Below are 12,750 nucleotides of genomic sequence, written 5' to 3' on the forward strand. Positions count from 1 at the left end.
TCCCGTCCCAGAGGCCACCCAGCTTTTGACCGGCTCCACAAAATTCGGCCCCTCATAGACCACTTCAACCAGAAATTTGCAGATTTGTATACCCCCGAGCAAAACATCTGCGTAGACGAGTCCCTAATACATTTAACCGGGCGCCTTGGCTTCAAACAATACATCCCAAGCAAGCGTGCCCGGTATGGGGTCAAATTGTATAAGCTCTGTGAAAGGGCCACAGGCTATACCCACAAATTTCGTGTCTATGAGGGAAAAGATCAGACCCTGGAGCCGGTCGGTTGCCCTGACTACCTGGGGAGCAGTGGGAAGACAGTCTGGGACTTGGTGTCACCCTTATTCGGCAAGGGGTACCATCTTTATGTGGACAATTTCTACACAAGTGTGGCCCTCTTTAGGCATTTGTTTCTAGAACGGATTTGCGCCTGTGGCACCGCGCGAACTAGTCGCGTGGGCTTCCCCCAACGGCTTGTAACCACCCGTCTTGCAAGGGGGGAGAGGGCTGCCTTGTGTAACAAAGAACTGCTTGCGGTGAAATGGAGAGACAAGCGTGACGTTTACATGCTCTCCTCCATTCACGCAGACACGACAATCCAAATTGAGCGAGCAACCCGTGTCATTAAAAAGCCCCTCTGTGTCCACGACTATAATGCACTCATGGGAGGGGTGGACTTCAATGACCAGATGTTGTCTCCGTATTTAGTTTCCCGCAGAACCAGACGCTGGTATAAGAAGGTGTCTGTATATTTAATTCAATTGGCGCTGTATAATAGTTTTGTTTTTCTACAGTAAGGCTGGGAGAACAGGATCCTTCCTCAAATTCCAGGAAGAGATCATCGAGAACCTCCTGTATCCAGGAGGTTCCGTGGCCCCATCCACCAGTGTAGTTAGCCGTCTACACAAGCGACATTTCCCCAGTGTCGTTCCTGGTACCTCAACCCAACCGTCACCCCGAAAAAGATGTCGTGTCTGTAGCAGGAGTGGAATAAGGCGTGACACCCGCTATTTCTGTCCTGACCACCCTGCCCTATGCTTTGGTAAGAGTTTCCGGAAGTACCACACACAGGTACACCTAGCATAGGGATTGCATCTCACAGGACAGGCACACAGGGCTATTAGGGCCCTTTTACTCACAGCTGCTGCAAACCTCTCCTTTCACCTGGGATAAAGTGCATAACGTATTTCGCCACATCTTTGGGCGATTTGCGCTTTGCACATTGTCCCATGGGGAAGGAGAGGTTTGTTCTATAAAGGTAAAAAAAACTAAACAAACAAAAAAATACCGGTAAGTAAAAAAGTTAACGTTCAGTTAAAAAAGTTAAAAAAAAGTTTAATATGTTCTGTTCAAAAGTTAATAAATTTATTGCGTTGCGGCCTGGTTTTTTCTTTTTTGTTTTGTTTTTTTTACCTTCCAGGTGGACCAACCGATCGACTAGCTGCAGCACTGATGTGCATTCGGACAGAAGCATTGCGCTGCTGTCAGATTACACGCAAGTCGGTGTATGCGGCGCTGCAAGACGAGATTTCTCCTCTGCAGTAAAAGATACATTTGCCGAGGCATATGAGCTGAGGAGGTGGCGGTGTTCATATACTTTGGCAAACACTTTGTATATATAAAAAAAAAAATCCCGGCAATGATTTATTCATCCACATCGATTGATGTGAATGGAGAAATCTGGTTTGCCAGGGCATACGAGCTAAGTGGGTATGGATGTTGGGCGGAGCTCCTATGTCCTGGCAAACGCCTTTCCCCCTCCTTTTTCTTTTTTTGGCAGAGAATTTTTCATCCACATTGATCGATGCGATGAAGAAATCTGTGCTGTTCATTTTTTTCTTTCAGCCCGGAGGCTGAACGGAAAAAAAAAAATCTCATTACCTGTATGCTCAATATAAGTAGAATAGCAGAAACTCCTAATTCTGGGCATACATGTAATGATTGCGGAGACCCTCAAATGCCAGGGCAGTACAAACACCCCACAAATAACACCATTTTGGAAAGAAGACACCCCAAGGTATTCGCTGAGGGGCATATTGAGTCTATGAAAGATTGAAATTTTTGTCCCAAGTTAGCGGAAAGGGAGACTTTGTGAGAAAAAAAAAATCAAATAAATCTATTTCCGCTAACTTGTGCCAAAATTTTTTTTTTCTATGAACTCGCCATGCCCCTCATTGAATACCTTGGGGTGTCTTCTTTCCAAAATGGGGTCACATGTGGGGTATTTATACTGCCCTGGCATTTTAGGGGCCCCAAAGCGTGAGAAGAAGTCTGGTATCCAAATGTCTAAAAATGCCCTCCTAAAAGGAATTTGGGCCCCTTTGCCCACCTAGGCTGCAAAAAAGTGTCACACATGTGGCATCTCTGTATTCAGGAGAAGTTGGGGAATGTGTTTTGGGGTGTCATTTTACATATACCCATGCTGGGTGAGATAAATATCTTGGTCAAATGCCAACTTTGTATAAAAAAATGGGAAAAGTTGTCTTTTGCCAAGATATTTCTCTCACCCAGCATGGGTATATGTAAAATGACACCCCAAAACACATTCCCCAACTTCTCCTGAATACGGAGATACCAGATGTGTGACACTTTTTTGCAGCCTAGGTGGGCAAAGGGGCCCACATTCCAAAGAGCACCTTTCGGATTTCACAGGTCATTTACCTACTTACCACACATTAGGGCCCCTGGAAAATGCCAGGGCAGTATAACTACCCCACAAGTGACCCCATTTTGGAAAGAAGACACCCCAAGGTATTCCGTGAGGGGCATGGCAAGTTCCTAGAATTTTTTATTTTTTGTCACAAGTTAGTGGAAAATGATGATTTTTTTTTTTTTTTTCATACAAAGTCTCATATTCCACTAACTTGTGACAAAAAATAAAAACTTCCATGAACTCACTATGCCCATCAGCGAATACCTTGGGGTCTCTTCTTTCCAAAATGGGGTCACTTGTGGGGTAGTTATACTGCCCTGGCATTCTAGGGGCCCAAATGTGTGGTAAGGAGTTTGAAATCAAATTCTGTAAAAAATGACCAGTGAAATCCGAAAGGTGCTCTTTGGAATATGGGCCCCTTTGCCCACCTAGGCTGCAAAAAAGTGTCACACATCTGGTATCTCCGTATTCAGGAGAAGTTGGGGAATGTGTTTTGGGGTGTCATTTTACATATACCCATGCTGGGTGAGAGAAATATCTTGGCAAAAGACAACTTTTCCCATTTTTTTATACAAAGTTGGCAATTGACCAAGATATTTATCTCACCCAGCATGGGTATATGTAAAAAGACACCCCAAAACACATTCCCCAACTTCTCCTGAATACGGAGATACCAGATGTGTGACACTTTTTTGCAGCCTAGGTGGGCAAAGGGGCCCATATTCCAAAGAGCACCTTTCGGATTTCACTGGTCATTTTTTACAGAATTTGATTTCAAACTCCTTACCACACATTTGGGCCCCTAGAATGCCAGGGCAGTATAACTACCCCACAAGTGACCCCATTTTGGAAAGAAGAGACCCCAAGGTATTTCGTGATGGGCATAGTGAGTTCATAGAACTTTTTATTTTTTGTCACAAGTTAGTGGAATATGAGACTTTGTAAGAAAAAAAAAGAAAAAAATCATCATCATTTTCCGCTAACTTGTGACAAAAAATAAAAAGTTCTATGAACTCACTATGCCCATCAGCGAATACCTTAGGGTGTCTACTTTCCGAAATGGGGTCATTTGTGGGGTGTTTGTACTGTCTGGGCATTGTAGAACCTCAGGAAACATGACAGGTGCTCAGAAAGTCAGAGCTGCTTCAAAAAGCGGAAATTCACATTTTTGTACCATAGTTGTAAACGCTATAACTTCTACCCAAACCATTTTTTTTGTACCCAAACATTTTTTTTTTATCAAAGACATGTAGAACAATAAATTTAGAGCAAAATTTATATATGGATCTCGTTTTTTTTGCAAAATTTTACAACTGAAAGTGAAAAATGTCATTTTTTTGCAAAAAAAATCGTTAAATTTCGATTAATAACAAAAAAAGTAAAAATGTCAGCAGCAATGAAATACCACCAAATAAAAGCTCTATTAGTGAGAAGAAAAGGATGATAAATTCATTTGGGTGGTAAGTTGCATGACCGAGCAATAAACGGTGAAAGTAGTGTAGGTCAGAAGTGTAAAAGTGGCCTGGTCTTTCAGGGTGTTTAAGCACTGGGGGCTGAGGTGGTTAAGAATAAGATCAGCCTGAACCAAAGTTCTATTATGTGGCTGAAAAAAAAGCCAAGATGAGTTCATGGCAAGTTCAGTTTATATAAAAAATTATTGTGAACATAAACGGACATTGTATTTAAAAGTTATTGCTAAAGATATGGGACCATCTGTAAGGAGTAAGTCAACTCCCTAAGACATCTCTGTCTGGAGGGAACAAGGTTACTTGATAAGGACTCATATCCTTGAGGCACACCTGCTGTATGAGGTTCAATTTATATATTTATATTATAATATATATATATATATATATATATATATATATATATATATATATATATATATAGATAGTTTACAACATATGTTAATCAATAATTCATATAATGTGTTATCTATGTGTAACAATGTATCGATTTATATATATGTCCATACCATGTATTTACCATTTAGAAGGTATTGTAGAAGGTACAGAAATAAGTGAGTTTATGTTAATTGGATTTCTGGGATATAAAAATGCTATTTCAAACAATAGTTATTCATGGATGTAGATAAGTGAAATGTACAAATTCCGATGCCAAGCATCAAAGCCACTATATAAAATTTTCATCAAGTCAACCTATATTTCAAAAAGATAGGAGAGACAGACAACTCTCCAACAAGTGCAGGATATAGGTAATTAAAAGTGTCAGGGAAAGACCTTCCTCAATGATTTATATAAAAAGGTCAACGAAGTCATGAGAACATATTATTAGATATTTAATTTTAATGCTTAAAAGTTGTGATGTTCATCTATAGTACCACAGTGTCATCTGGAGGCAGATGGACAATATTATATTATTTCATTATTTGTTCTATACCATATTAGGAGTTTGATATGACATCATGATGTTATTAGCATGCGAGTACACCCACCTTACCTGATTGGGAATCCCTAATCTAAAAGGGGATGATTCTTAGATAAGGGGGGGGAATAATTACTCGTGTGCGGAGTAGCATAAGGGGGCTAGAGAAAAGGATCCATATATCCATTCATCCATCCATTCATTCAATCAAAAAGAAAAACTTTACCAGAAGAAACTTGGATTATTCTTTTTGGATTACTAAGAAAGTTCTTTAGAACTGGTCCCATCTGAACTCTGTCTACCTTTGACCCGGTAACGTATATTTTGTTTACTACTCGTGATATTAATAAGATATTTCTCTCGGTATATAGCCAAGAGTTCCCATATTGTGGGAATATATAGTGTTAGGTGCCTCCATAATGCTGATTATTCTCTTAGCAAAGATGCATATTGTTAATGGAAGATCTGACATTATTTGAAAAGAGGACTAAACCCTTGGAAAGTTATTTTCCTCAGTCTGATTGCCGAGTTGAATATTTTATCATATTAATATCATATTTTTGATTGGTCATAGGAGAACAGAGTCAAGGGATAACAGTTATTTTCCTGTATATCCGTGTTTTATTGTTATAGCCTGTTTGATAACAGAAGATCCTAAGTTTCTCTTGGTATATGAGTCCGTTTGTTAAAAGTATGACACTGGTTGTCATAAATCAATAAATCATACTGTGCTGATCAGATAGGGGTGTGTTAACACCACCGTGTGGTACATTTTGGATGTTACGTTGTAACTTCATCATTTGTTTTGCAGTTGTATTGTTTTTATATTCTTTGTTTTTATAATAAACTATTATATATTTTGCATATACAATTGTCCCTTTGTTTCACTGCTTGCACAAATCAAATTAAGATATTTGATAAAAAGAACTTAGAGGCGTTTTTTTATGTCCGCCTGAAGGATAATATTTTTATATTTTTTATCCTCTCTTTTATATGAAGATTCTTTTCACATAGAAGATATATGACAGTCAGAGCTTGAAAATATGACTCTTCTCTGGTCACACAAGAAAGATATGACTCTTATGTTAATTTGCATAAAAGGCGGGAAGTACAAAAATGCATAATACTTATTGAATTCGTCTGCAAATGAAATTAAAAGTGCAATTTATATGTTTAGGGTAACACAATGAACATTTAGAAACGCTCAGTGAGGATAGCATAGTAGAGGTGACAGGTTTCCTTTAAGCTAAGTTTTACTTGTTATTTGCACTTTATCTATTGCTTAATCTTTTGTTATTTCATTGCTGTATTTCATTCGTGTAAATCCCCTGATAAGTTGGCCTTAGGCCAATGAAACGCATCGGGCAGAGTGATACTGGGACATAGCTATATACTGTTTGTTTTTCTGTGCATAATTACATGTCTATGCCTGGGCAGGACATTATACCTGCGTATTTGCTTTATGTAGCTAGATCTTTGTGTTTCCTTTTATTGTGCCAGGTGTCAGTTCCTCCGCTTGCTCCCTTTCCCTGACGAAGCTGGGCAGTCAATTGGTGCGGCATAGGGTTATCAAGGGTTACACTAGGAGGAAAGAGACACATAGTGGGATCGCCCTGTTTAGGGTGAGCTTGTTGATCCCCAGTGTAGAGGATCATTAGAAGAAGGCTTACAAGGAGGAAGCAACCCAGTTTTCCCTTCCCCCGCCCCCTCTCTATTTCCCCTGGAACTAATATAGCAATACTGTATTTATTCACCACTGAGTGATTAGTGAGTTAAGTCTTAATTGAGGTCACCCACTAATTCAGTTTTTTCTTGTATTTATATTTGGGTACCCATCTGTTGGTTATTAAGAGTGACCATTATCTCCCCATGGTTATTTAACCACCTCCGGACCGCTGTACGCACAGACGCGTCCTGGAGGTGGTTGATTCATTCCTCCTGGACGCGCCGGCGCGTCATCTCGCGAGACGCGAGATTTCGGTCACAGCCGGCCCGCGCATGCGCATCGCGGGCCGGCAAAAGTTAGAGGAGTATTTCATCAGCAACCTGCCAGCCAATGATCGTCGCTGGCAGGTTGCTGATTTTTAAAAAATCGAATCACAAGACAGATAACAGATCATATTAGTAAATATGATCTGTTATATGGCTTCTCTGCTTCTCTGCTGGTCCTTTTCGTCGGTTGGATCCAGCAGAGAAGCAGACATCACTGTGAGTACACACCAAACACTGCCCTTAGCCCCTGATCACCATCCATCACCCCCATCATCCAAATTAACCCCTTGATCGCCCCCCTGTCAATCACTTAGTGAAAGACAAAAAGTGATCAGTGTAAACTGACACTTTTTTTTTTCACTAGTATTGGCTGTTAGGTTTTAGGGATAGTTTAGGCCCCTTGGTTAGGTAGTTAGCGTCAGTTAGCGCCCACCCCACCGCACCGCAGTCACTTTTATTCGCTGTTTAGCGTATCGCTAATCAGCATTTGTACTTTTATAGTATCTGTAAGTGATCAAAACTGATCACGGTCAGATCTATAATAGTATTAGTGTCACTTTAGTTCGCCCTCCACCCAAAACGCAGTGTTTGCCCGATCAGGCCTGATCGGTCGCCCACACGTGCGTTCACCCACGCCCGCCCACCGCAGTGACAAAAAAATTTTTTTTTTTGATCACTGCACATTCACTTTACACGCTCTGCGGCGATAAAAAAATCAGTTTTGATATTTTTTATCAACCGCAGCGGCCTCCGGTACTTCGCTAGCCTCCCCTTTGTAAGACAGGCTTGCTTTTTTTCTTGGGTAGTCTCAGGGAATACCCCTAAATTTAGTAGTCCAAATGTCAAACAGGGGGTATTCTTCTGAAGAGGCCTACAGGATTCTGACCCAGTCGGATGAGGAGTGGGAACCCTCATCTGATGAATCTAGCGGGTCAGAATATGAACCTGTAGAAAGCAGTGGCTCTCTGACCCAAAGTTCGGACGAGGAGGTTGAGGTCCCTGGCAGCACCAGGCGTACCCGGCCCCGTGTCGCTAGACCACAGGTTATGCAGGATCCGCTTCAAGAGCAGCAGAGTGGGGCTGTCGCTGCCGGATCACGTGGTGAGGCATACACCAGCAGCGCAGCCCTTCCTGGACCTAGTACCAGCACTGCCGTACAACATGGTGAAGTAGCGAGCACCAGAAGGGCAGTTGAAGCTGGTACGGTGGCACGTGCACTAGTTACCCCGTCGCAGCCACCGCACAGACAGGCCCCGTAGAGCCCCTAGAATCCCTGAGGTGCTGGCAAACCCTGATTGGCAGTCACCAACTTCAGCCGCACCAGTAGTTCCCCCTTTCACCGCCCAGTCTGGAGTTCGGGTTGAGACGGCTCAGATCAGTACGGCCCTGGGATTTTTTGAGCTGTTCTTGACTGCGGAGCTCTTGGACTTAGTCGTGGCAGAGACCAACCAATATGCCACACAATTTATAACCGCAAACCCGGGAAGCTTTTATGCCCAGCCTTTCCGGTGGAAACCAGTCCAAGTTTCCGAACTTAAAATTTTTCTGGGCCTTCTCCTCAACATGGGCCTGACAAAAAAGCATGAATTGCGGTCATATTGGTCAACGCACCCAATTCATCACATGCCCATGTTCTCTGCTGCTATGTCCAGGACACGATTTGAGGCCATCCTGCGTTTCCTGCACTTTAGCGACAACACCACCTCCCGTCCCAGAGGCCACCCAGCTTTTGACCGGCTCCACAAAATTCGGCCCCTCATAGACCATTTCAACCAGAAATTTGCAGATTTGTATACCCCTGAGCAAAACATCTGCGTAGACGAGTCCCTAATACATTTTACCGGGCGCCTTGGCTTCAAACAGTACATCCCAAGCAAGCGTGCCCGGTATGGGGTCAAATTGTATAAGCTCTGTGAAAGGGCCACAGGCTATACCCACAAATTTCGGATCTATGAGGGAAAAGATCAGACCCTGGAGCCGGTCGGTTGCCCTGACTACCTGGGGAGCAGTGGGAAGACAGTCTGGGACTTGGTGTCACCCTTATTCGGCAAGGGGTACCATCTTTATGTGGACAATTTTTACACAAGTGTGGCCCTCTTTAGGCATTTGTTTCTAGAACGGATTTGCGCCTGTGGCACCGCGCGAACTAGTCGCGTGGGCTTCCCCCAACGGCTTGTAACCACCCGTCTTGCAAGGGGGGAGAGGGCTGCCTTGTGTAACGAAGAACTGCTCGCGGTGAAATGGAGAGACAAGCGTGACGTTTACATGCTCTCCTCCATTCACGCAGACACGACAATACAAATTCAAAGGGCAACCCGTGTCATTGAAAAGCCCCTCTCAGTCCACGACTATAATGCGCTCATGGGAGGGGTGGACTTCAATGACCAGATGTTGGCTCCCTATTTAGTTTCCCGCAGAACCAGACGCTGGTATAAGAAGGTGTCTGTATATTTAATTCAATTGGCGCTCTACAATAGTTTTGTTCTCTACAGTAAGGCTGGGAGAACACGATCCTTCCTCAAATTCCAGGAAGAGATCATCGAGAACCTCCTTTACCCAGGAGGTTCCGTGGCCCCATCCACCAGTGTAGTTAGCCGTCTACACGAGCGACATTTCCCCAGTGTCGTTGCTGGTACCTCAACCCAACCGCCACCCCGAAAAAAATGTCGTGTCTGTAGCAGGAGTGGAATAAGGCGTGACACCCGCTATTTCTGTCCTGACTGTCCGGACCACCCTGCCCTATGCTTAGGAGAGTGTTTCCGGAAGTACCACACACAGGTACACCTAGCATAGGGATCACATCTCACCAGGACAGGCACACAGGGCTATTAGGGCCCTTTCTCTCACAGCTGCTGCAAACCTCTCCTTTCACCTGGGATAAAGTGCATAACGTACTTCGCCACATCTTTGGGCGATTTGCGCTTTGCACATTGTCCCATGGGGAAGGAGAGGTTTGTTCTATAAAGGTAAAAAAAACAAAACAAAAAAAAAATTACCGGTAAGTAAAAAAGTTAAAAAAGTTTAAAAAAGTTAATATGTTCTGTTCTAAAGTTAATAAAGTTATTGCTTTGCGGCCTGGTTTTTTCTTTTTTGTTTTGTTTTTTTTACCTTCCAGGTGGACCATCCGATCGACCAGCTGCAGCACTGATGTGCATTCGGACAGAAGCATTGCGCTGCTGTCAGATTACACGCAAGTCGGTGTATGCGGCGCTGCAAGACGAGATTTCTCCTCTGCAGTAAAAGATATGTTTGCCAAGGCATATGAGCTGAGGAGGTGGCGGTGTTCATATACTTTGGCAAACACTTTGTATATATAAAAAAAAAAATCCCGGCAATGATTTATTCATCCACATCGATTGATGTGAATGGAGAAATCTGGTTTGCCAGGGCATACGAGCTGAAGTGGGTATGGATGTTGGGCGGAGCTCCTATGTCCTGGCAGACGCCTTTCCCCTCCTTTTTTCTTTTTTTGGCCGAGATTTTTTCATCCACATTGATCGATGCGAATGAAGAAATCTGTGCCGTTCATTTTTTTCTTTCAGCCCAGAGGCTGAACGGAAAAAAAAAATCTCATTACCCGTATGCTCAATATAAGGAGAATAGCAGAAACTCCTAATGCTGGGCATACATGTAATGATTGCGGAGACCCTCAAATGCCAGGGCAGTACAAACACCCCACAAATAACACCATTTTGGAAAGAAGACAGCCCAAGGTATTCGCTGAGGGGCATATTGAGTCCATGAAAGATTGAAATTTTTGTCCCAAGTTAGCGGAAAGGGAGACTTTGTGAGAACAAAATCAAAAAAAATCAATTTCCGCTAACTTGTGCCAAATTTTTTTTTTTTCAATGAACTCGCCATGCCCCTCATTGAATACCTTGGGGTGTCTTCTTTCCAAAATGGGGTCACATGTGGGGTATTTATACTGCCCTGGCATTTTAGGGGCCCCAAAGCGTGAGAAGAAGTCTGGTATCCAAATGTCTAAAAATGCCCTGCTAAAAGGAATTTGGGGCCCTTTGCCCACCTAGGCTGCAAAAAAGTGTCACACATCTGGTATCTCCGTACTCAGGAGAAGTTGAGGAATGTGTTTTGGGGTGTCTTTTTACATATACCCATGCTGGGTGAGATAAATATCTTGGTCAAATGCCAACTTTGTATAAAAAAATGGGAAAAGTTGTCTTTTGCCAAGATATTTCTCTCACCCAGCATGGGTATATATAAAATGACACCCCAAAACACATTCCCCACCTTCTCCTGAGTACGGAGATACCAGATGTGTGACACTTTTTTGCAGCCTAGGTGGGCAAAGGGGCCCATATTCCAAAGAGCACCTTTCGGATTTCACAGGTCAATTTTTACAGAATTTGATTTCAAACTCCTTACCACACATTTGGGCCCCTAGAATGCCAGGGCAGTATAACTACCCCACAAGTGACCCCATTTTGGAAAGAAGACACCCCAAGGTATTCCGTGAGGGGCATGGCGAGTTCCTAGAATTTTTTATTTTTTGTCACAAGTTAGTGGAAAATGATGATTTTTTTTTTTTTTTTTTTTTTTTTCATACAAAGTCTCATATTCCACTAACTTGTGACAAAAAATAAAAACTTCCATGAACTCACTATGCCCATCAGCGAATACCTTAGGGTGTCTACTTTCAGAAATGGGGTCATTTGTGGGGTGTTTGTACTGTCTGGGCATTGTAGAACCTCAGGAAACATGACAGGTGCTCAGAAAGTCAGAGCTGCTTCAAAAAGCGGAAATTCACATTTTTGTACCATAGTTTGTAAACGCTATAACTTTTACCCAAACCATTTTTTTTTTACCCAAACATTTTTTTTTTATCAAAGACATGTAGAACTATAAATTTAGAGCAAAATTTCTATATGGATGTCGTTTTTTTTTGCAAAATTTTACACCTGAAAGTGAAAAATGTCATTTTTTTGCAAAAAAATCGTTAAATTTCGATTAATAACAAAAAAAGTAAAAATGTCAGCAGCAAAGAAATACCACCAAATGAAAGCTCTATTAGTGAGAAGAAAAGGAGGTAAAATTCATTTGGGTGGTAAGTTGCATGACCGAGCAATAAACGGTGAAAGTAGTGTAGGTCAGAAGTGTAAAAAGTGGCCTGGTCTTTCAGGGTGTTTAAGCACTGGGGGCTGAGGTGGTTAAATATATGCTGTCCACAAGAAACATTAAGTTAAAGGTACCTTCTTGGAAGTTGGGTCCAAGAGTTATTGGTCCATATAAGATCACTGCCATCATTAATCCTGTAGCTTTTCGTCTTGAACTTCCTCAGGTCCTGAAAATTCATAATGTGTTTCACAAATCTTTGTTGAAGAGATATGTTGAACCTTTGGAGCCGTCTTCCTAGCCACCCGCTCCTGTCATGGTGGAGGGTAGTTTGGAATTTCAGATCACCAAGATAGTCGACTCTCGAGTTCTCCGTAGATCCCTTCAGTATCTTCAGTTCAGTATCTTGTCTATTGAAAGGGTTATGGACCAGAAGAGAGGATGTGGGTGCCAGCATCCGACGTGAATGCCAGTCGCTTGGTGGAAGTCTTTCACAAGTCTCACCTGGATAAGGTCGGTCCTGGGTGCCCGGAGGTCACGGACACTCCCGTGACAAGTGCCAAAAGATCAGAGATTGGCAACACGTGGGTTAATCTGACTAATCTGAGATCTCCAACTTAAATTTTTTTTTTTTTTAAATGCTATACTCACCCAA

General features: G+C 42.5%; 1 protein-coding gene across 1 annotated transcript in view; it reads right to left on the reverse strand.

Moving 5' to 3' along the window:
• MTG1 (mitochondrial ribosome associated GTPase 1) overlaps positions 1 to 12,750 on the reverse strand; it is a 408,689-nt gene that overhangs the window by 363,015 nt on the left and 32,924 nt on the right. The window lies entirely within an intron of this gene.

Source organism: Bufo bufo, chromosome 6, assembly GCF_905171765.1.
Source record: "Bufo bufo chromosome 6, aBufBuf1.1, whole genome shotgun sequence".
Taxonomy (NCBI): Eukaryota; Metazoa; Chordata; class Amphibia; order Anura; family Bufonidae; genus Bufo; species Bufo bufo.